Below are 24976 nucleotides of genomic sequence, written 5' to 3'. Positions count from 1 at the left end.
GTCCCAGGGATTCCTGACTTAGGCCTCGCATCATCCGAACTGAGGTCAGGCTCGCTGGAGCTGGTCATCTCAACTCTGGATTCTGAAACTCACTGCAGGAGTGCAGATCAGAACCGATCATGCAAGATCCGACACACAGCAGGACAGGTGCAGCTCACCTCTGTGTCCGGGACAAGATCCGTGGGAATCCATCCATGCCATCCCCAGTCAATGCAGAGGAAAGTCCTGTGACCAGAGCCTCACTTAGTTATGTCAAATGCCGCAGCAAGAAGGAGGAGGGACGTGAGAGGATCTGAGAAGGGAAAACAGATCCACTAGGTAATGTGAAGGTTGAATGAGGTTATGTTTATTTAGGTATAAGAGAGAGTGCTGTTGCTGTTTCTCCCTCTCTCTCTCTCTCTCTCTCTCTCTCTCTCTCTCTCTCTCTCTCGGCTACCCTGAGTGTCATCCCTCAGCTGTCCCATGGTGTTTTGGAGTCAGGGCCGCTCAGTGGGGCTTGGGACTTCAGCAACGCTGACCGGCCAGCAAGTCCCAAGCATCCTCCTGTCTCTGTCTTCCCGCATGGGGATTACAAGTGCATGCAGTCACACCCTGCATTTTACGTGTCTGCGCGTTCAGGGAGAAAGTTTGGCTCCTCATACTTGCTTAGCAATCACTTCACCAACTCTGCCATCTCCTCAGTTCTAGAAAATTCTTTATAATCTCCCTATTAACAAAATCAGTCATTCTGAAGCGGCAGGATTGCTTCTTTCCTGCCTCCACTCCCAGGCTCCCCAGCATGTGCTGTAAGGGCTAAAACTGAGTCCACCATAAAGTTTATTTTTATCTCCCTTGTGTTTCTCCTAGAGTTCCCCTTTGGTTCAGCTTTCCATACCGACAGCCCCACATTTCTCTTTGCCGTTGTCAGATGATGTATCAGGTGGGTTGCAATGGCACCAAGTGGTTTCCACAAAGCAGAGGAACTATACCCCAGTGTCTCAGCAGTTTCCGTGGGTGTTGGTCCAGGTTGTGCTATGTATGGACCTCCGTGAGATTGTGCGTGGCTTACAAGACTCATATAATTTACTATATTAGGTGCTGGGAAGGAAGCAGTGGCTAAGAAATCGGTTGAGACTTTGTGTGTGCACGTGCGTGTGTGTGCACGTGCGTGTGTGTGCACGTGCGTGTGTGTGCACGTGCGTGTGTGAGTGTGTGTGTGTACATGCGTGCTTATGGAAGACAGTGGACAGCTTCATGTCTTATTCCTCAGGCTCTGTTCACCCTTAAAATGTTTCCATCTCTTTGTTTAGTTGCTTGTGTTGTGCAGAGGTAGGCGTGCTTGCCACAGTGAACATGTGGAGGCCAGGGGACGAGCTGCAGGAATCTCTTCTACCACGTGGGGTCTGGGGATCACACTCTAGTGGTAGGCTTGGGCAGCAGGAGTCTTAACTCACCGACTAACTGCTGGCTCCACCCTTCTGTTTTTGCCTGTAGTGTTGAGAATCGAATTTATGTTCTCACACACACTGGGCAAACACTCTACTGCTTGGCTGTATCCCAAGCCCTCACCTTCTTTTCCTAAGGAGGGCGCTCTCACTGTCCAGGCATTCACCAGGGCGGCTGAGAGATCTGGCCACTGAGTCCCAGGTATCCACCGCCCTCTTGTCTCCACCTCTTCCACACACATCTGGCTTCCAGAGTGGTTCTGGGATCACACTCAGGTCCTCATACTTGGACAACAAACATTTTACTGAGCTATCCCCTGGCTCAGGTTAAGAGCTTTTCAAAAGCATTCATTTATTAATTTTTAAATTATAGGGTTTTTCCTGATTGAGTTATAAGTAGGGAGGAAGGAAGATAAATAACTTTAGCAGACTTTTAAAATTGCTAAAGCTGTATAAGTTACAACTAGTAAGAAATAGTCTAGACTTTAGTTCTGTTTGTGTCCTTGGGCCCCTCTGGATCAGGTCAAGTGTCTCTGATGTTGGGTCTTCACTAGAAGAGGGGACACAAGGGCTCAAATCCAAACCGGAATGCCTTTCCTTGACTGTGTTGAAATCTCCCCCTTGGCTCCTTCTCCCCCTCCTTTTCTGATGCTTGATATCGAACCCAGGACTTCATTATTATTTTCACCATTATTTTTGTGTTTAAAAAAAATGTATTTTATGTTCACTGTTTTTGTTTTTACAAACATAAACTAGTTATACATAATAATGTGTTTCATCACGCCACTCTCGTACATGTGTGTAATGTATTTTGACCATATACACCCCTGTTCCCTGTCTTCTTCCCTACCCATTTCTGTTGACCCCTCCTGTCTTTTCTTCAGCTTTTCCTCCTTACACTTTCTGTTGGGTCTTTTTTGCTGACCAAGTCAGTTTCGTTTTGGTTGTGCATAGGAGCCTGGGTGAAGGGTTATTTATAGGAGCAGAAACATTTATCTCCTTTCCTCAGCTTCCGTTAACTGCATTGCTTCTAGATCCGCAGGGAAGGGTGTGGTTTCTTGAGCCCCCTCTTCCTCCAAGACAGATGTTACTGGGTCAAACCTTGTGTGCACCTTCACAGGTGTTCACAGCGGCTGTGAGCTCCAGAGTACAATGCTCATGCTGTTCCCGGAAGGAAGCATTCAACAACACTCCATCCTTTCTCCAGCTCGCACGTTCTTTCTTCTCCTTCTTCAGTGACGTTCCTGGAGTCTTGGGGTGGGTATAGATGTCCCGTTTATGACTGAACACTCAGCAATATCTTACTTTCTGCTTTTGAACCAGTTATGAGTCTCTGCAGCTATCGAAGCTGATAGCAAAATGCTTCTGTGATCCAAACTGAGAAAAAACACTAATATACTGACACAAATGTAGTTATTTAGAAGGCGATTTGACCTGAACCCAAGGCTTTATACATACTATCAGATGCTGCACCACTGAGCCATACACCCAGCTCTGAATCCTCACTCCCGCTGATTTCTGCCTGATTAAGCCATCTTCACTCTCTCCCAAAGCTTTATCCAGTCTAACCACCAGGGCTAAGCGTGTCCTATCTGTCCTACCTCACTTTCTTGTGTTCCCCTTTGCAGTATGGCTCATATTTCCCTCCTCTTTGCCCAATTCAACACAACTGTAATTATTTCAATGCTCTGTAAACAGTTCTTCAGTTAGATGCGAGTTCAAAGTTTGAGGAGGGCTTGAATCTTCCTTTATCTTCTTTTTGTTTTCTTAATTAAGCTTAAGAAATTGTACTCTAGAGAGGTTTGGGGAACTCTGCCCTAAGTTCACTGTATTTTATTTCCATGCTCATATCTGTCTACTTAGAAAAATACTTAATATTGTGTTTTTCATATATTCCAGAAATCATCTCTAACAAATTTACTTATTAAATTAATTACTATTATTATTTTTAGTTTTATGTCTTAATGTATGACCTATTGTATAGACAGTTCCATGGACTGCTAAGAAATATGTGTGTTCTTTAGTGTTTGGGTGTAGTGATCTGTAGGTATCTGTTAGGACCTTTCGGCTTACATCTTTACTCTTTGTTGGGTGACCAGTCTAGCAGTGAAAGAGGGGTGCTAAAGTCTCCCACTACCACTGTGTTGGAGTTAATCTGTGACTTTACATCTAGTAGTATTTGTACTATTAGTTTACCTGTGTTCAGTGTATGTATACTTAAAATTTTAGTACCCTCTTGTAGATTGTCCTTTTAAAGAATATGAAATGACCTTTAACTATTCTGACTAGTTTAGATTTGGACTCTATTAGTCAAATATGAGAATTGCTATTCCTGCTTGCTTCTTACTGTGATTTTTCTGGAATACCTTTTTCCATTCTTTTACCCCAAAGTGGAGTCCATCTCTGATGATCAGATGTGTTTCTCGGAGGCAACAAATTGATGTTTCTTGCTTTCTAGTCCAATCTGCTAGTCTGTGTCTTTTTGTTAGGCATTTGAAAGCTTTAACACTCAAAGTTACTGTTGAAAGATGTGCATGAAATTCTGGTCACTTTGCTGATGTCGTATTTTCTTAGGCATCTCCTGACTAATTCTTCTAGTACTGTTTGTTATTTCATTGTAGCATCTTGGATGCATTTATGTTTCTCTTCCATTCAATGCATTATCCTATAGAGTTGGCTTAGTGGCCATTAATTCCTTTAGTTTATTTTTATTATTTTGAAAGTCATTTACTTATTCTTCACTTGTGAAAGATAGCTTTGCTAGGTGTAGGATTCTGAGTGGGTTGTTGGGCACTTTCAGATCTTAGAATACATTGTCCCAAGTCTTTCTGACTTTAAAAGTTTGTCTCAGCTGTCATTAAGATGACCTGCCTTTATATGATTTTTGTGCTCCTTTCTTGAAGCTTTTAATACCCTTCTTTGTTTCGTATATTTAGTCTTTTAACCATAACGTGTCATGCAGAATTTATTTTCTGGCCTTGTCTGTTTGGTATTCTGTAGGCCTCTTATACCTATGTGGACATTTTTTTCTCATGATTTGGGAAATTTTCTTCTATAATCTTATTGAGTATTTTTTTATGCTTTCTTTCACCCTTAGAATTCTTTTTCTTTTATCCAAGCTTGAAATTTGTAGATTTGGTGTTTACACAGCATTCTAATAATCTTGCTTGTCCTGCTCTTGTATTTAAAAAAAATACCATTTTCTTTGATTAAATAATCCACTCCCTCCTGTTTGTCTTCAGGCCCTGAAGTTCTACCTTTCTTAGGAACCGTTCCTTGCTGAGGCTTTCTTTCCACTGCACTTTCTGTTCGACCACTCGGAATCAGCTTCGTTTGAATGCAGGTTTTCTCTGGTAGTTCGTTCTTTTCACAGAATTCTCTCTTATATCCTTTTCTATATCCTGTCTTTTTATTCTTTACTTTCATTAGTTGTGTCTTCTTGGATGTCTACCAGTTCATTCCTGACCTCTCTAAGTTCCCTCAGCTGTCTATTCATACCAGCTTTGACTTCTTTGAACGTGTTTATAACTTTCCTTTCGTGTCCTTTGTCTTGACATTTGTCTAAGTTGTTCTTCATGGACGGATGTTTTGGGACAGGGGAATATTGGTTTTTTTTTTCATTACTTATGTTTTTGGCATGGGACCTGTGAACCTGCGGTTAGGTTGTTGGTGATGTTTTTCTCTCTGTGTCTGTAGGCCACATAAACCTGAGATGGGGTGGTGGACTGGGCAGATTAGAGGTAAGTCTCAAGGAGGTGGAGCCAAGGGAATAGTGTTTCTTACAAGAGCCTTGTGAAGCAGGTGACCCAAGTAGGTTCCCTAAGGAGGAGAAAGGGCACTGGCAGTCACTGGAAGTACGACAGTGACTGTGGTGGCTTCATCCTCCTCCTCCTCCTCCTCCTCCTTCTCCTCTTCTTCTTTCTCTTCTTCTTCCTCCTCCTCCTCCTCTTCCTCTTCTTTGTCTCCCTTCTGCTCTTTTTCCTCCTCCTCCTCCTTATCTTCTTTCTTTTGTAGTTTCTTTTGTTCTTTGGTCTTCTTGTGACTGGTAGGTTGGAATATTTTCATAATCACTAAATTACTCCATTAAAAACATGTTTTTCTTATATCCATTGTAAGATCCACACCTAGACTCTCATAAATAATTTAGCTTCTCACTAACATTGTGGATTTTTTCTGTCTATATTAGTGCTTAGCTTTATCAATTTCCTTTCCATGAGAAACAGAGTTCATTTTAAAATATAAAAAACACAAACCTAGTTTTTGACTACGTTGAGCAGAGCTACTGTCTTTCTTTCTTTTAACCTTTCAGTATCTTCAGAGAGCTTCTCATAGGGTTGACAAGGCCACTCTTGATGTTAGGAAAAAATGATGCAATCTAAAATCACAGGAGGTGGTCCAGAGATGCAGAAGCCCAGGAGACACATAGCGTCAGCTGACCCACCCTATGCTGCCAAGGACAGACTCACTCTTCTCCAGCCCTTCTTTCTGGGCTCATCTGAGTAAGATCTCTGGGGGATTTCCTAAATGATTACATTGCTAAGAAGAGGAAGGGTTTTTTGGCTTATAGACCGCATAGATGGGCCAACTCACTGCCTGAGAGGTGGTGTTCATCATTCAAAACTCTAATATATTTCTTTCGCCTAGACCAGCTGGAGTAAGTAATTTCAGATGGACTGAGCATGACCATTAGACTTAGCGTCAAGCTGAAGGATGAAAACAAACCGCTTATTAGAATATCATTCCTGGGAAGGATCAGGCAGTGCCCAGCAGCTCACTGACTCCACTATATACTCTACGGGTTTCATTGTCTCAACTAACCACTTCATGAGGAATGTGGGCTTCTCAGTATAGACTTCTTCATCTGTGGGAAAACAGGTAGTTATTTCAGATGACTTGGCGTTGGTAATACTGTTTGTCATCTACTTCTCTTGCTTCCCATTCTGAAAAGTATTGCAATTTATGCTTGTCAAAAGAAGTTTAGTAAATCACAAGTGACTATGATATGGACAGAATTTCAGCACACACACACACACAGAAAGAGAGAGAGAGAACAAAAACCTCTTTAGTTAATTCTTTGATGAAGTACAAAGTCTCTTCCATCATCGGGAATTCATTTGTTTCTTCTTTCTTGATTGGCAAAGGAAGCGCTGCCGGTGTAGCTCAACAGAAATCGGCATCTCGAACAGAACACGAGATGGGGAAAGGCAGCGAATGGGCCCAGCAAGGCAATGGTGGATGTCTGTTGTGCAGAGGGAAGTTCTTCTATGTTGAAATGTATGTTTCTTGAATTTCAATATCCATAACTATGACCTGAGAGTCTTATCGTCATTCAGGTTATGTTTCAGGAGGACAGGGATGAGACCTGAGATACCGAATTACTGTCAGGCTCTCGGCAGTGCTGGTGGACAGACCCCATTCGGAATAGCAAGGCTTTCTTTGGTCTCAAGACTTGTCAGTGGCGAGGGCCTGAGTTGTACTGTGTAAGGCAGCATCTCTTGCATACCTAAGGGAAGGGCTCCTTCCTCTCTTCCTTTCTTCTCTGACCAACAACAGCGTGGAAATAACAGCGTTTGCCAGAAGTGGGTCAGCAGTAGCTAACGGAGTCAAGGCTAACTGGCGGTTGGCCTAAGTGGCCTGCGGACAGAGTAGAGATTGATGGCCCAAACCTGAGGCAGCAGAGATCAACTGACTCAGGAAAAGTACATAAAACACCACCACCTTGGAGAATTCCCAGGGAAGGAGGCTGAGGCCCAGCTTGCTTGATAAATGGAGTCTTGAGTTGCCATAAATAATAGAAAAAATGACCTTTCTTATTTATGTTTACGGGCTGGGGAAACCTGGACTTATGGGGTATGAGTTAGGCTGGAGAGTCTGGGCTGAGCAGTACTGCAGAACACCTGTGTGTCTGGCTTTGCGTGGTGTTGGGAGTCGTTCCGCTGACTGACGTTTGCAATTAGCTGGTCGTTATTGAGACCAGACCATGTTGAATAGGGATAGGACCTCTCCAGTAGCAGCGACCAGTGGTCCTATGAATCAGCAAAGAAGAAAAACGTTTTGACTGCACATTGGCCGCTGTCTCCTTTTCTGCTCTATGGCATTCCTGAAAATGGCCTTAAAGCAGAAAACCGTTAAGGAACAAATCATTTTCTTGTCTGCCAGAGGATAGTCAGCATTTACCTTCCCTTTCTACCCAGGTGTGTTCCTGAGTCTACAAGGCAGAAGGTTGACAAGTGGGCTTGAAGACCAATGGATCGGCAGGGAAATTACTGAATGAATAAAATCTACAAAGTGAAAAGTGAAATGGAGGGTTTTGTCAGCACGATCCAAGCAGCAGATGGGTGGGATCCAAAAAGGGATGAGGCCTGACAGCACGTTTTTCTTTTCGAGTATTAATAATTGGGAGTCACTTAATCTGCAAGTCCCCCCACCCGAGAACCATGTGAAGAAAGTCTTTGGCTGAAGCACTGGCTCTGCTGATAAAGAGCTTCCATTGCAGAGGACCCATGTTCAAACCCTGCAGAACCTACGTAGTCAAAGCCGAGTGTGTGGTGCTGTGTGGGATTCCAGTGTCGAGGAGGCAGAGGCTTCACTCGCCAGTCAGCTTAGTCTGCTTGTGAAATTTGGAGTCAAGTGAGAGACTCTGTCTCAAAACAAACAAACAAACAAGCAAGCAAGCAAACAAACAAGTAAAACCCCTCCCTCAAGGTGAATAGTGCCTGAGGAACAGCAGCTAAGGCGAACCTATACACAGGAACAAGGCTTGCGCATTAAAGAGAGAAGAGACCCCTTGACCAAGGCTCAATAAGGAGAAGCATTTGGAATAGACTGCTGTAGGTGTTAAATCTCTGGAGAGGGAGGAGAACCCGGGGGAGAGAAAGTAGCAGCGATTCTCTATTAAAGACAAATACAGGGCCTGGAGAGATGGCTCAGCCGTTAAAAGGCACTGGCTGCTCTCCCAGAGGTCCTGAGTTCTATTCCCAGCAACCACATGGTGGCTCACAGCTATCTATAGTGGGATGCCCTCCTCTGACATAAAGTTGTACATGCAGATAGAACACGCACACATTAAATAAATAAATAGATAAATAAATGAATAAATAAATAAATAAATGAACAAATGGTGATGTTGCCCCCATAACAGATGCCCGTGCAGTGTTTGCTGTGTGCCAGTGACTGCTCTATGGGCCTTGAGTGCAGTGTCCTTGTGTCAAGGCCATAGACACACCCTCCCAGAGCTTGGAAGGTATAGTAGCTTAGTGGTGTCTCTGTCCCTGCTCTTCCCTCAGAATAAAACATCACTGAGACGTGGGCTGGAGAGGTGGGTTGTTATTTATTTTTTCTTTCTTGTTTCCTCTGGTAATTCACAAGTTCATCAAGTATAGCTATCGATTGCTGGGGAGATGAGTGGATGGATTTAGAGATGGATCTTGCTGCACTGCCCAAGTAGACCTTGGATTTCTGGGCTCACATGTCTCTCTAGCCTCAGCCTCCATAGTAGCTGGGGCAACAGACGTGTGCCACTGAGTCTAGCTCCTAGCACATAAAAAAAAAAAAGAGGAGCTGGGGAGATGGCTCAGTGACTAAGAGCACCAGCTGCTCTTCAGGAGTCCAGAGTTCAGTTCCCAGCACCCACGGCAGCTGTTAACCATCTGTAATGAGATCCAATGCCCTCTTTGCAGTTGTGCATGCAGACAAAGCACCCATATACAGAAAATATATAAATAAACATTTTTGTTTGTATTTGTTGCTGTTTTTCGGTCTTTGTTTTTTTTTTTTTTTTTTTTTTTTGACAGGGTTTCACTGTGCAATAGCCTTGACTGTCCAGGAACTATCTCTGTAGGCCAGCTCGGCCTCAAACTCAGAGATCTGTCTGCCTCTGCCTCCCAAGTGATAGAATTAAAGGTGAGTGCCACCCACTGCCCCAATCTTTTTTTTTTTTTAAAGAATAAGTGGGAAGTTTTTATTTCTTTTTTGAAGTCTGGTGACATATTTTTTCCTTTTTAAAAAAGTGTGTGTATGTGCATGTGTGTGTGTGTGTGTGTGTGTGTGTGGTATGTGTGTAAATGTGAGTGTGTGTGTGCGTGTGTGTGTGTATACACATGTGTAGGTCAGACATCAGTGTTGGTTGTGTGTCCTCAATTCACTTTTATTTTTGGAGTCAGGGTCTTTCGCTGGGCCCGGAGCCCGTCATTTGGCCAGGCTGGCTGACGAATGAACTTCAAGGCTCTGCCTGACTCTGCGTGCAAGTGCCGGAGTTACAGGTGTATGAGCTGCCAATTTGGGCTTTTTTCTGTGTGTGCTGAGGATCCAACTCGGGTCCTCACGCCTGCACAGCAGGTACTTCACCATCTCAGGCATCTCCTAGCTCCACGTGGCAAGCGTATTGAGCTTTACCCTGGGCTCGGTGGTGTGATCCAGTGTGAATTCCCTTGATCTTATAGTTGGCACAGCCCCTCTCCCTTCCCCAACTAGTTTGTTAAAAGCGCAAAGGAAAATAGAATTGGGTGTGTTGATCAACCAAATTCTTGGCCCAATATTTATTGAAAACTAATCAAATTTTTCATTGCCAGCTGCTAAGAGACCTGCCTCGCTGCGAAATACACACCGAAAGCCAGCAACCGTCAGAAGCCGAGGTCAGCTCTGTTCTATCTGCATCTGCTTTGCTGATCCTTTGTCTCAGCCCACTGGCAACATTATCTTTAGTTTTGGGAAACCCTTGTTATTCCTGTCATAGGCATAGGAGAGGCAGAGAGAAATTAGTCACAAATTTTGGTCAAGTGTCTCCAATCCTTTGAGCTTAGGAGCCATCAGGAAGGCGATACTGGGTTTCCTTCTGTGCCATTTAAGAAAAAGCAAATAAACTCATCTCAGTGGCACTGGGAGTTCTTTCTGTGTGGAAGGCAGAGGGGAAGCAGCTTGAGGACCATTCGGTGGACTTAGGGCTTTGCCTGTCTCCGCCTACATCTGACCCACATATTTAGCAACATTTCTGAGTCAGAATGTTAGCAAGGCTTTCAGGCACTCAATTTTTAACTACATTTGGCTATGTTTCTTGTGAGTTACCATGAGGAAATAAACAAACAAATGCAGCCCTCTCGATTTTCCACCTCCACACACCACTCCCAGTAGACCCAGGGAGCAGGGCACAAACAGTGACCCTTTTCCCGAGACTTCCTTCCTCTCTGCTACCCACTCTGTTTGGCAGACATGTTGACCAGGACCTCAGCGCTGTGTCATCACGGAAAAGAAGCCTGGGAGATGGCATCGGGAACACTGGATTCTTGTGTTTGGAGCCCTGACTGCTTGTCCTGGGCTCCTGCCTACAGTCTCAGGAGTCTGAGGCCAGACCAGACCTGGCCGTTGTGGGGAAGCGGAGTCTGGCCCTTCAGGTCCTGCACTGATTGATGGACTCCTCTACATCCTGCTTCTATTCTGGCAACTGGCCTTCTGCTCTGACCTGTGACCCAGCTGCATGGTTGTCCTGTCACCTTGGACTTCTTCTGCTCTGGACTGAATTTCACTTTGCTCAGACTTTGGTCATTTCGGCAGGAAAAGCGGAATTGTCCAGGTGAAAGCATTTCTTTGCAGGGAAGACGCTAGCTTACAGCTGCAGGAGGATTACAGTAGGGAAGCTTAATTTCAGGAGTATCTAGACCTCTCTTTAGACATTCTGTAGCTCACTTCAAGATGTTTTTTTGACTGGTTTTCTTAATGAAGATGTCCATGGTCCCTGGAGAGCCAAGCTGAGGATCCTGGCTGTATTTACAGACATGTAGTACTGAATGCATTAACTCTGGTTCACACCACCTAGTAAAGACCTAATCCCTGAGACTCCCGTCAGTGAGTTGGAGCCATTCCTCAGGAAAGGGCTAGGAATGAGTACCAGCCCCGACTGTGCTGTTCAGATGCTATTCTTGTTCTTTCCAGCCTCCCTAGACCAGCATGTACCTTGGTTCCCTCCAGCGCAGCCGGCATATCCTTAGAGTTTATCCCCGGAGTCTGGATTTTAAGTAAAGAACATTGAGCAAAAGAGGAACTTACAACTGGGGGAACCCTCAATGAAGAAAACATGCTCATCCTTAGAGCTACACATCTTGCCAGATGCCTCCCTGGTCTTTCTCAGGGCTGGATCCATGTGTCAAACACATGCTGAAGCTAGGCAGTGGTGGCACACGCCCAGTCCTAGTTGTTGGGCAGACCTCTGTGCCAGCCTGATCCACAGAACTAGTTCTAGGACAGCCAGTCCTACCCAGGGAAACCCTGTCTCAAAAAATCAAAACAAAAACTAAGCAAATGGACAAACAAAGCAAAAACAGAAGACTCCACATTGAATCCTTGTATGAGAATTGCATCTAGGTCAACCCAAAATTCAGAGAAAAATCTGAAAGGATTTTTTTTGGCAAAGGTCTGCCTTCAGCATGACACTTTAGTGACTTTTTCCTCAATGAAAGATCCTGGGATCTGTATTTTTTTTTAAATTTTTTCCTGTTACCTTTCTACAAGAATGAAACCACCAACCTGATAGTCTGAAAAACCTAGTCTCTCAAACACGGTATGGTAAATCTAACATTTATTACTTGGGTTGGCACATCTTGTAGCAGGAGATTTATCCTGTTAGCCAAGGCTATGATAGCTGTGATTTAGGTCTTGTCTGTACCGACGTGACCAACTGCCATGGCTTCTGTGTTATAATAGGATTCAGCATCAACACATACGATGACAAGGGAGTGATTTGCCAGGCTCCATGGATGGGCATTTGTACTGAAGTTGTCTGGTTCATTATTTAACACAAATCATTTGGAATTCTCTTGGGAAAGCACTGTGGCCAAATATGCTTGGCTAACACTGCCTACTCATCATCGTTTTGCAGACCCAGAATGCCACGTACCTCGTTTTTGACTCTAAGAAGATATAGGAAGATTAGTTTTGCTCTATATAACCCACTACTTCTCACACCTGGTGAAAGGTGGAACCCCTTCCTCACTTACTCACATTCGGAAGAAGTAGCTTTTAGTAGAACATTCCTAAGGAAGTGATGGCTTCTTTCAGTGCCCTGACCTAACTATGGAGATGTTATAGGTCAGCTTTATAGATGAGAAGACAGACCCATCTCACTGGACTTGTCCCACCTCTGGTTGACAATGATTGACCTATGGGAGATTCTAAAGCAGGAACACAGCCAAGCCATCCTTTGATTACCAGCTAACGCAAATGATCTGATCATGAATATTATGGTGAGGTGCTTCATTTGGTCAAATTTCCCCTTTACTATAGACACAAGCTCCATACTTTTGCTATTGTCTCATAATTAGAGCAAGGGCAACTGATTTTCAAGGTTCTTTTTTGTCACTTTCTTTGTTTAAAGGAGTTATGTTTTTATAATACCTGTCTCTGTCCTGTCACTAGAAAGAGTGTCCACATAGCTGAATGAACATATCCTATCTATGACATTGAAACAGGACAGTCTAGGGACAAATACTTGATGAAAAGAATGAGGCAAATTCAGAGGAAACAGAAACATACCTTTTCTAAGTATTTGTTTTCTCTTGCAATGTTGCCTTCCTTTCTATGTACCATCTCCATCGCCTAATCCCAGCTTCTCCGCTCCCTCCTCTCCCATCAGAATAATACAGCCCCTCTGTGGTCCATCGTTGGACGTATAGAGATGAGGGACTTGCTTTTGTTTTGAAGGACTCCAGTAGATGAAATAAATATAGTTTTTTCTGATAGAAATAGTCAGTGCATATACTAATGATATTTTATGCCATCATATGAAGGAGAAATGGGGACAAAACAGAACAAAGGAACAGACACTGAGCTTGGATTTGGCACTTCTCTGTGTCCAGCTCTCCAAGTACTAAAGCTTTTTATTTTTCTCATCTTCAAGTTGGCAGGGTGAGTTCTCACTGAGTTCATGGGCATACGGGAAAAATACATTAGAAAGTCTAAAGGAGGTAGCACAAGAGTCAACAAGTATGTAATAAAATGTCTGGTGGTAGTGGAGGCATTCTTTCCTCCTCTAGGTGTCTAATTACTTGTCACAACACAGAAGCAGAACGGGTTTTTCCTTATCTCTCAGTTTGAAACACACACACACACACACACACACACACACACACACACACACACACCCTGTACACCCTGTAGTTTCCAAATGGACTTGTTTAAAATAATGTTGGATGATCAATGCCTATGATTTGCTCGGAGTGGATCTGGTTAGGAAATCACATTGTTTACTGAAGTGAGGTCAGAGAGGAAGAGTCAGATAGGGTAGAGCGGAATGGGTCCGTCAGGAGTGGGGCTGGACCAGACCTAGGGACCACAGTCCTGCGAGGCTTAAGCGGTTCTCTACAAATGGATCTCAGTAGTTTTGGTTCTGCATAGAACATTCTTTGCCCAGCTAGTCAAATGTTGCTTACAGGAAAAAAACTCTTTTCCATTAGGTGAAAACCCCAACCTATATAACACAGAGAGCCCAAGGCCCAACTTGTGGGTAAATATTTTATTTGGAGTCATTTTCTATTGGCATAATCGCCACAAACTGTTACTCTCAGGGTATTTTTAGACCTGAGGTCCTGGGCCCGTTTGCGGTAGTGAGCACGCTATGTGCAGTATGAAGCGCTTGCCACATGCCGGGCACTTGCTGGATGATGTCACGGAATCTCTATTCCATTGAGCAGTCACGTGAAGAGTCCAGGATCCTCTTGGTTTCTGCCCTCCGCGTGTCCGGGCATCTAATGTTTCTGCTGGAGAGAGCAGATCTGCTATTTTCTGGCACTGAATTGTTGCTGCATGCCAGAGCTGCCCTTGACCTGCTCAGATATCCTAAAGTGACAAGGCCTTTCGTGATTCTGTGGGCAGCCATTCTACGGACAGCGAGGAGGGCAGGAGGCTGGCTTCCGGCAACCAGGTGATTGACTGTGCAAAGTCCCGACAAAGCTGCTTCACTTGGTTTTCCCAGAGAAAGAACTAGATTAGTAGAATCCCTGGAAGAGGCCAGATTTTTCAGGTGAATTTGTGAATTGCATTTTCATGCAGCTGGGTGGACAGAGGTGGTTCACTGATCAAGAGAACCTACTGTTCTTGCAGAGGATCTGAGGTCAGGCCCCAGCACCTCATTGAGAGGCTCAGAGCCATCTCCAACTTCAGCTCTGGAGGGGGGGAGTTCCTCTTCTTCTGGATGTGTTCCTCCTCTTCTTCTTCTCTCCTCATGTGTATAGATCCTCCTTCCATAACATCACTAAATAAAAATAATTTGGAAAAAATTTTCGTGCAACTAATGAAAAAAAGAACTTACAAGGAAGGGAGCATTCTAAGTGAGCAGATTGTTCCCATCTTAGTCTTTAGTATATCTTTCTACAACCATAGTTGCTTTTCCCCTCCCCAAACCAAGATACCTGGGAAGCTAATGACTAAACATGGGACCCTTGTATGATGATCCAGCCCACAGGGAGACTGCGCAAAGAACCCCTCCTCCTCCTCTTCTTCTTTCCCCTCTTTCTCCGTCTCCTCCCCAGTTGAAGACCTTTCAAGAGGCAAGCATGCCCCAGTGTCTGTCATATGGAATCTGTGTTTCTGGATGCAGCTAGAAGCACATTGCAAAGTTTTCTTCCTAGCATCTAGATTTTCTCAGCTGGAGTTGCCCTTGTGTGGATGGATGGATAGTTCATGGTATCAACTCAAAATGACATTTAACGAGTTCAACTTTAAGAGGGTTTGGTAGAAGGTGTCAAGCTGAATCTCTCCAGATTGGGTGGGGGTGAGAGTGGGGAAGGGAAGGAGAGGGGATTGCAGACTTTGGGGGTCAAGTGTTTATTATTCATGGACAATGACGACTTCATACTGTTTTAGGAGATTCCAAGACAGCGGTGAAGAATGTGCCTGGAACTGTTGGGTGTGGGTCTTAGGTGCTCGTGATTGTGTGGGGAGCAGGGTGGAGAAAAGATCTTTCCTGGTCATCTGTACCGTCCTGGAGGCCTAGGCTGCTTGCCTTGGCTGAGGTAATAACACAGGGAGAAGTAGGGAAGCATGGTGGGAAGAGGCTAACTGAAACTGAATTTTCTTCCAACCCGAAAGCATAGAGTGAGCCATGTGTGTGTTGACTTAGAAAATGAAGAATCTGATGTGGGTTTTGTGCCTGTAGCACCAAGGGAAAAGTGCCAAGGGTATTTGCCTTGTATGCCTGCCTCAGATACTGCTGGGTTGACTCAAGAGAGTTGTGCATAGGGTATGCCTACTAGCTAGCCTTCTAGGCTACCAAACCGTTCATTAACTGTCTTTCTTTCTCTACTAGCTCATCTCTGTTTTAAGTCAATGTCAACTCCCAGTGCCGTTCCTGAGTCTCGAGGTGAAAAAGAAGACACCAGGAAGCATTGCCTGTGCTGTCCTCTCTCCTTTTTCTTTAAGGTTAGTCCTTAACTTTGGCTACAAATTAGAACTCGGGAGGGCTTGGAAAAGTCTGTTCATGGGTCCAACTCCCAACCTAGCAATCAGCATCTTAAGAAGTAGAATCCAAACAAAGGAGATCTTGAAAATTTTCTCTTGTTTTAATAGCCAATGAGAGCCATTAGTCATAGACAATGAGAGCCATTGGCCATAGCCACTAGCCGTTGGTCATGGCCAATGAGAGCCATTGGTCCGGGGCACCCAGCTACAGACTATAGTTGTGCTATAATTCAGAACTGGAGACTGTGCTGGGATAGTTAGAAACTCACTAAGCTGAGAGGCAGACTCTCTTTTAAAGCCCCAATATTAGCATTCTAAGAATAAGGAGTTGAGCAGGCACAGGTGCTTGTTCCCTGAGGAAAAAAAGGACTTGAGGGTGGCCCAGTTTGACAAAAGGAAATAAAGGGAATTTGTCGTCTTCTGGAACGTGTACTGCTAGCAATGGTATCTAAAAGTCGAGACTGATATGAATGATTTTGCCCTTCCGGGAGATTCTTGGCAATGAAATCAATTTTACCTATCCTTTCTCTGCATAGTCAGCCTGAGATGCTCAAACCTCAGGAGTAAAACTGACATTAGAAGCAGAAGCAAAGAGAAAGTTCTGATCTTCACTATTGTGCTGCTGATAAAACCCAAAATTGATTGAGACACCCCTTGGGAAGACTGAAGCGAACCTAGGTCTTGTTGCTGCAGAGTGTAATAATAATTTCCTTTGTGTGTCCTACTCATAAGATACACAATCTGCATTTAATGAGCCTTCAGACAAGGGACTGGAAGCTTGGCGTGTTTTTCTTTTTCTAAAGCTGCTTCTGGATAAAGATTCAGAGGCCACCTTGCAGGCTCACAGTTTATTTTTCCTTGGGAAGTTCTGGTCTTGTGCTACAAAGACATGGAAGCCTCAAGAGTCTTTCTGTTCTTTGTATAACTGGAATGACCGTAGTCCAGGTTTGCCCCGAAAAGGCTCCAGTCTATATCTGGTATCTCAGTTTAATTACTAATAACCTACATTTTCATTTAAATGTGTTCTGGGTCACCCTGGTCATCATAGACTGGACCTCTGGGCCTAGAAGGCAGACCTGTGTTCCAGTGATATCTCTTCCTGCTAATGAACTCTGTACTCTTAGACACTTGGTTTCTTTTTTGTTAAGTAAAGGAGATCTAATCCAGGAATCTTAGCTCTTACCTCCTGACCAGGAAATAATACCATATGCATTTTTTTGTATGGCTTTCGTATATACACCAGCATGTGCATCATTGTACATATTTTCTTCTGCAGATGGTTTTGATAGCTGTCCTTACATTTTCAGAGCTTCATAATTACAAAATGGTAAAGACTCACAATTGGACGAAATCTGCAGAACTCTTTACTTCTGCCGATGGGAAGCTTTTTGAAAATAAAACTTAGAAACCAGCTAAAATATTGTGTGAGAGCATTTCCACAGTGAAAATTACACCATAATTGATTTTCCATATACTAAATAAATAAGTGGAATCTTCCTTTTAAAAGACAGGCAGCCCACACTTTGCAATGACAAAAGGACTCTCCAGTGAGACAGACAGGACCTGCAGCTGGGAACACGGAGGTGTCTCCTGTCAGAAGAGCACAGGAGGGCAGGAAAGGGCCATCCCCTAGGAGGAAGCATGAGTCTCTGTGATTCATAAGACACCCCTAAAATGTCCTGAGCTTCTGGGTTAGGTGGGTAGAAAAAGGCAATAGACAATAAAGAGAGAAGAAGTTATAGATTAAGAGAGAAGACGGTGAGCGAGGGGTCTGCAGAAATGCTTCGACTTTGCTGGTTAACTGCTGCGTGATCCTGAGTGGATCCTGAGTGGGTGGCTTTCTTTGGCTGCAGAACCAGGATGAAGATGCATGACTTAAACTACATAGTCTGGGCCCCAGTTTGCTCATTTCAGATCATTTTCCCCTTTGGTTGAGCCTGATGGAATCTTCCCATCTCTCTCCCTCTCTCTTTCTCGTTCTCTCTCTCTCTCTTCTTGAAATTAGCTAATTTGTCGAAGGCCTTGAAATACCATATCTTTTCCATAAATTACATTTGCTGGGCATTATAGACAGGCTTGCAATCAGGAGTCTGAGGCGGAGGGATTGCAAATTCATGGGCTGCCTGGGCTGTAGAGTGAGTTCAAGGCCAGTCTAGGCAAGTTAGTGAGACCATCTCAAAATAAAAAGTTTAAGCTATAGCTCAAGGAGAGAATGTTTGCCTTGCCTTCCTGAACCCTAGACTCCCTCTCCAGTACCACAAACAACAGCTGGCCAAGGCCCTTTTCCGACAGCCTCTCATGTCTTGGTGGTTTGAAGATCAGTAAAGGATGTCCTGTTGGATTTTAACTTAAACTTTAAACATCAATCATCTTTTTTTTCCTCTTTCCCTACAAGAAACCATGCATTTCCAGTCTTTTGAATATTCACATTCTTGAAAACCAGCAAAAGCTGTAGTTGCTGCTTGCACAGTAAAGACTATATTTGAGAAAGCAGGGATTTTGGTGTTTGGAAGGTAGCAATTGGTCATCCTCTTGGAGATTGTTTTCTTTGCTCCTGATCTGGTGGAGAGACAGCTTCTGTTTTAAGTTCCTCCCTCCTCTCTTTCATGCTCTCGCCTTCCCGGTGAAGCAACTCCAAAAGGAAATGCTGATGAATCACATAATGTTAGGGGAACTCCAGGAAGGGAAACCAGAATTTGTCGATCCACCCACTCATTTTTCAAAGGAAATGATCGTCTGGGTCTTTTAAGTTGATTGCTTTGGGATTGGTGGAGACAAGATATCTAGGTTGTTCAACCACCCCCAACACTGTGTCTGCCATAAAGTTCATTCATCATTTTGGCATATTCGCTTTGGTGAATAAACGCCAACCAGTTGAGGCACAGGAAATTTGGGGGACAGAGATGACTTCTAGACACAGCAGTCATGATATAACTTTGAGTGGAATTCATCCTCTTGGTTTAATTTATGCACAAAAGAGGGAAATCTGGAGAACAATAGATGACTGCCATAAAAGTAAGTGAGCGAGGAAAGAATTATGTTTGTTCCAGACTGGTTACTTTCCACATTTTCTCAGTCTTTATATATGATGCATGTTATCTACTAAACAGTCAGGAAGGAGGAGGTTGCACCAGGTATTTTAATAAAAGCTTTTTTTTTTTGTTTTAGCATGTTGGTGAAATAAAAGGAAAATTTTTAAAAAGATATAATACCAAACAAGGGGTGAGAAGACAATCCAGGGTTTAGTGGTACCACAGGCCATTGCCAGCAGGGGTGGAGAGAGCAGGAAGCTTACCATAGTCGGGAAACTGGGCCATTAGGTGCATGAATACAAAGAAGTGGGAGCATCAGCAGGTGCTTGGAATGGAGAGGGATTATGTGGAATGTCCCTCTGTGAACATCGCTTGTTACCATTGGTTAATAGAGAAGCAGATTTGACCAATAGCTAGGCAAAATAGAGCCAGGTGGGAAATCCAAGCCAAGATACAGGAAAAAAGAAGGCAAAGTCTGGGAGACACCAGCATTCGCCAGAGGAGTAAGATGCCAGAGCATTACTGGTAAGCTGTGGGGCACATGGCAATACACAGTTATTAGAAATGGATTAATTTAAGTTGTAAGAGCTATTTAATAATGAACCTGAACTACTGGACAAATAATTATAATTAATATTAAGCCTAAGAATGATTATTTAATAAGCAGTCGTAGGGACCAGCAGGTGGAAGAGACACTTGATCAGTGGGACTGGGAGAGAGAGAGAGAGAGAGAGAGAGAGAGAGAGAGAGAGAGAGAGAGAGAAGCTTCCAGCTCTAGAGAGAGGAGCTACTTCACTTGGTCAAAAGCAGGAAAAGGGGAAGCATACTTTGACTTCTTCCCTTCTCTAGTTCTCCAAAGGTCCAGCACCTTTCATTGGCTGACCCTAACAAGGAAGTCAGCTATCTTTTTCCTTTTTTTAATTTATTCTCTCATATATTACATCCTATTCACAGTTTACCCTCCCCTCTCTTCACCCCCTCTCTACCCTCCCCTCCTCTTTCCCCCAGATCTACTTTTTTTCTGTTCCCTTTAGAAAAGGGCAGGCCTCCCAGAGATGTCAATAAAACATGGCATATCAAGTTATAATAAGATTAGGCACAGACCTTCATATCAAGGCTGGATGAGGTGACCCAGTAGGAGGAAAAGGGTTCCAGAAGTAGGCAATGAGTTAGAGACAGCCCCCTGCTCTCATGGTTAGGAGTCCCACAACAACACCAAACTACATAGTTATAGTGTGTGTGTGTGTGTGTGTGTGTGTGTGTGTGTGAGAGAGAGAGAGAGAGAGAGAGAGAGAGAGAGAGAGAGAGACCTAGGTCAGACCCATCCAGGCTCCTAGGTAGTCACTCTAGTCTCAGTGAGCCCTATTGGCCCTGGTTAGTTGATTCTGTTGACAGTTTTCTTGTGGTGTCCTTGACCCATCTAAGCCAGCTGTTTTTAACTGAGACCCAAATTCTTACATTAATCTTGTTAGCTCAAACTCTTTTGGCTTAGTAGTTTTACTTCTAATTTGGAATTTTGTTTTGATATTCTAATTGTTTTATGTGTGGGCTTATGTTTAAATAGCAGTCTAATGGAAGCAATTTGTCAGTATTAGGAGCTCATAAGAATGTGTTTTTTAGAGGAAGGGTGTATATGATTTACATTTGATATTAAAGATGTAGAATTTTGATATCAGGATTCACCAAGATTTTAACTGTGGGAACTAAGAGTCTGAGGATTACCTACAACTTGGGTTGTAATGTCATGGGAATTCTGAATTCTGTTAAGACAACTATTTTAGGTTGTACTGAAAAGGGAAGAGGGTGACTTACCACTAATGTGCAGACAGATTTTACTTTTATATCAGCGATATTTAATAAAATGTTTAAAAATAATATCGATATAAGTTGAGTCAAACACTCACTTGTCCCCAGAGTTGACTCCCGTGTGGGTGTTTTTTTCAGTGTGTTCTTTTCAAACAATGGGCTCTACAGCTTTTTCTTCTCATTAGCAGGAATTATTTTTGATAGATCTGAAGGTGACCCCCCCCCCACCCCCAGGATAGGCTGGGAACAGATAGCTCTAGCCTGTAGTGAGACCAGAAACAACGTGACCTCAGTCTGGGTGATGCTTTTTCTTTATCATAGACGCCTTTCTTCTATATTCTTGCCTGTCACACATCGAAAACAAACCCCAAATCAACAGGTCTTTGCCATTTTCTTAGTTTGCTGAAGTATAAATAATATTTTAATAAATAAGAAAAAGTAATCTTTAAATCTAAAATAATCAAGAAGTATCTCAAATATATTAAAAAACAGTGCAACAGGCATTTATACACCTAGCATCTGGTTCCAAAAACTCCTGGTATTTCCCTATCTTTCTTAGAAAAAGAATAATGTGTTACATAAATAACTGTTATTACTTCAATATTCATTCTATTTCTTTCTTTGCATATAGATTTCCAAGTAGAATTTGCCTTTGACTCAAGAATTATTTTTGGAAAATTTAGATGTTCTAAATCTAAATTTGAGAGCTAATTGGTATCTTTTGGGTACATTGTTGTTAGGAAGTATAGTCCATTTGTAAAAATCATTGGTATTTTTTCATTATTATTTTATATGTATAGGTTTCTTGGCCACACATATGTATTTGTACCATATATGTGGCTTGTGCCCAAGGAACCCAAAAGACAATGTCACATGTCCTGGATCTGGAGTTACAGACGGTTGTGCACTGCTGTGTGAGCTGAGTGCGTTACAGACGGTTGTGTGCTGAGTGCTACAAACTGAGCTTTGACTCCCTGCAAGAGCAGCCAGTGCTCTTAACCACTGAACCGTCTCTCCAGCCCCTTACTGATATTTCTTGGAAATTGTTTCATTTCCTATGCAATTTTTTAAGGTTTATTTTTATTTTCATTTGTGGGCATGCGTGAGTGCCTATGAGTGCAGGTGCCCGTAAAGACCAGAGTAGGGTATTGCATGCCCTGGAGCTGGAATGGCAAGCAGTTGTGAGTCACTCAACATGGGTGCTGGGATTTGAACTCTGGTCCTCTGGGAGGGCAGCAAGTGCTCCTAATCCTGCACTATTCATCTATTTCTTCAAGAATTCTGGCTTGAAAATTACTTTTCCCCAGAACTTTGAAGATTTTATTTCATTATTATTATTTTTCCTGGTATTTGTGTTTGCTATTAAGAAGTGTACTGAGTCCCGTGTTTCTTTTTAGGAGAAGTCGTTTTTTCATTTATTGTCTCCTTTGGGTTTAAATAAAAAAAATGTTTATTTATTTATTTATTTGTGTGTGTGTGTGTGTGTGTGTGTGTACGGGTGATATGAGTGTGTGGAGGTCAGAGGACAGCTTGCAGGAGTCAGTTTTCTCCTTCCAGTACGCAAGTCCCAAGAACATCTCTAGTACTCAGATTTGACTGCAAGCACTCTTACCTGCTGAGCCACCTGAATCAATCACGGTGTTTTACAGGTTTGATCCAATGTGTGAAACTATAGATTACTCCTTTTTAGCATGCTGATTCTTTGTGTACCATTTTCTATGTGAAGATTTGTGTCATATGTGTATATATATATATATATATGTATGTATGTATATATACATAGATACACACATGTAATATGTATATTATATATAATATAGTATATATATATAATGTAAAATAATGTTTCCCTGTGAATTTTTGCATCCTTCAAGGAGCCCTAGGTCATTAACCCAGTTTCAACGTGGGAAAGTTCTATATCACAAGAAAACGTTCATCCCGTTTTAAGCTTGGCATGCGCGCAGGGTACTTTTTCCTGTGGGAAATTTTCCCTTTCCTATCCTTCTCTGAGCTAAGATGAGACCAGCCACTGTTTCTCTTTACTGATAGGTAGACCTGGTTCATTCCTTCAGAGAAAACCTGGAGCCTCTTCAAATTATCATCATGGAGAGATCTCAGCTGTAATAGTCCTTGTTTAGTGCCAACCCCCAAGGTCCTATCTGTACAAGTATGGTCTTATGTGTCTGTTTCTGAATCTGTTATGGGCTCTGCACCATATGGGCTTAGGACCATGGTCACATCAGCTTCTACCCTGTCTTTCTGAGGCATTTTTACCGATGAGCTCAGCTGTGTATTTAAAGAATTGTTGTGATTTATTCAGCATTTCTAGATATTTATCATTGAAGATATGCTACTGCAGCTCAGAGGTATGTCTTGAAAGAGCTTATTTGTTTTTAGATGGGAAAATACAACATGTTATGTCCTATGGTGTCTTTGTAAAAACGATTAACACCTTTATAGAGTTGAGATGTAATTATACAGTACTCAACTGTGTTATCGAGTGGTTTACGTGAAAATTATCTGCTCAGTGAAATGCTTGGTTCCAAAGACCTAATTTTTTAAATCTCTTTTTAAAAATTTTATTTTATTTTTATTTAAATGTGTGGCATGTGTCTTAGGATTTTTAGTTTTGTGACAAAACACCATGACCAAAAAGCAAGTTGGGAAGGAAAAGGTTTGTTTGGCTTATACTTCCATGTTGCTTTTCATCGTTGAAGGAAGTCAGGACAGGAACTCAGGGCAGGAAATAGGGCAGAATCCTGAAGATATGAGCGGATGCAGAGACCATGGAGGGGTGCTGCTTACTGACTTGCTCCCCATCGCTAACTCAGACTGCTTTCTTATAGGACCCAAGACCACCAGCCCAGGGATCTCACCAGCCACAATGAGCTGGGCCCTCTCCCATCAATCACTAACTAAGAAAATACTTTACAGATGGATCTTATGGGGGTATTTTCTCAGTTGAGGTTCCCTCCTTTCAGATAACTCATTTGAATCAGGTTGATGTAAGACTCAGCAGCACAGGGTGTTTTGTGTGAGTGTGAAGGTGCTCTTGAAGGCTAGAGGAGGCTGTCAGATCTCTTAGAGCTGGAGTGTTTCAGATGGCTTGGGGCTGCCTGGCATGAGTTTTATAAGAGTAGCAAGTACTTTTAACTGCTGAGTCATTGCTCCAGCTCCCTAAATTCTTCTTAAAATAAGCCCCATGTAGATGGAAGTTTCTGTTCTGCCCAGTCCCGCAGACATTTAGTCCCAGAGGAGCACACAGAGACTTACATTAAGTATAAGCTGCCTGGCCTATTAGCTCAGGATCATTATTAATTTAGCTCTTACAACTTAAATCAACCCATTATTCTTGTCTATGTTTAGCCATCTGGTTTGGTACTTTTTGTCAGTGAGGCATTCTCGTCTTGCTTCCTCTGCTTCTAGCTGGTGACTGATTCTCTGCCTTTCCTCTCCCCAGAGTTCTCTTAGTCTGGTCACGCCACCTATACTTCCTGCCTGGCTACTTGTAAATCAACATTTTAAAAAACTAATATGAATAACAAAACTTTACAGTGTACAAGAGCATCATCTATCCCACAGCAACCCCATTCCTCAAACTTACAAAAGCATTGTTTAAGAAATATTCTACTGGGCTGGAGAGTTGGCTCAGCAGTTAGAAATGTGTTTTGCTCTGGCAGAGGACTCAGACTTGGTTCTGAGCACCCACACCGGACTGCTCACTTCCTGTATATCCAGTAACAAGAGGATTTGTAGCTTCTAGCATCTGCAGGTGCCAGCACTAATGTACACACACAAAGACACATAATTTAAAATTATTAAGTAATAAACAATTAAAAGAAAAATTCTGTATTCTATATACATATTTAAATTATATAACTAGCATAATATGACTTGACAGAAAGGAAACAGTTATAATAAATTTCTGCTTACTTATTTATGTTTTGTAGTCAGATTCTATGCATATTGTTTTGTCTTTCACGGTAGATAAATTGTTTACTATGTTAAATGCGTCACACAGAAACACCAACTAACAAACATGCTTTGCTTCATGTTGTTCTTGAGTCTTCTAGAACTAAAACAGCCAGGACATGGTAAAGAAAGACTGAGACAGAATTCTGAGTCTAGCACCAAAGTGATACAGTAAGTCAAGGCCAATGACATGTACCATGTCCTCAGTGGTTAGAATGGATGGACATTCCTTGCCATCGGCCACACAGGGTCCAACTCTTTTGTGAAATTACTCTTCAAGAATCTGTAGTCCTATGG

The 24976-nt window shown here is 42.8% G+C and overlaps 1 long non-coding RNA gene across 4 annotated transcripts in view; it reads left to right on the top strand.

The window, feature by feature from the left end:
- The first annotated feature begins 13648 nt into the window (after nucleotides 1-13648).
- LOC125416334 (uncharacterized) overlaps nucleotides 13649-24976 on the top strand; it is a 74065-nt gene continuing 62737 nt past the window's right edge. Inside the window, exons 1-3 of one of the 4 annotated variants that reach the window (XR_015004836.2) lie at nucleotides 13649-14334; nucleotides 15276-15424; nucleotides 15718-15830. This is a non-coding gene — a long non-coding RNA (uncharacterized LOC125416334). The remainder of the gene's footprint in view (nucleotides 14335-15275; nucleotides 15425-15717; nucleotides 15831-24976) is intronic. The other 3 variants (XR_015004834.2, XR_015737409.1, XR_007236853.3) reach the window with 3 other exon arrangements.

The sequence above is a fragment of the Myodes glareolus genome, chromosome 1 (assembly GCF_982192425.1).
Source record: "Myodes glareolus chromosome 1, mMyoGla1.1, whole genome shotgun sequence".
NCBI classification, from domain to species: domain Eukaryota; kingdom Metazoa; phylum Chordata; class Mammalia; order Rodentia; family Cricetidae; genus Myodes; species Myodes glareolus.
This window is presented reverse-complemented; position numbering and strand designations above follow the sequence as displayed.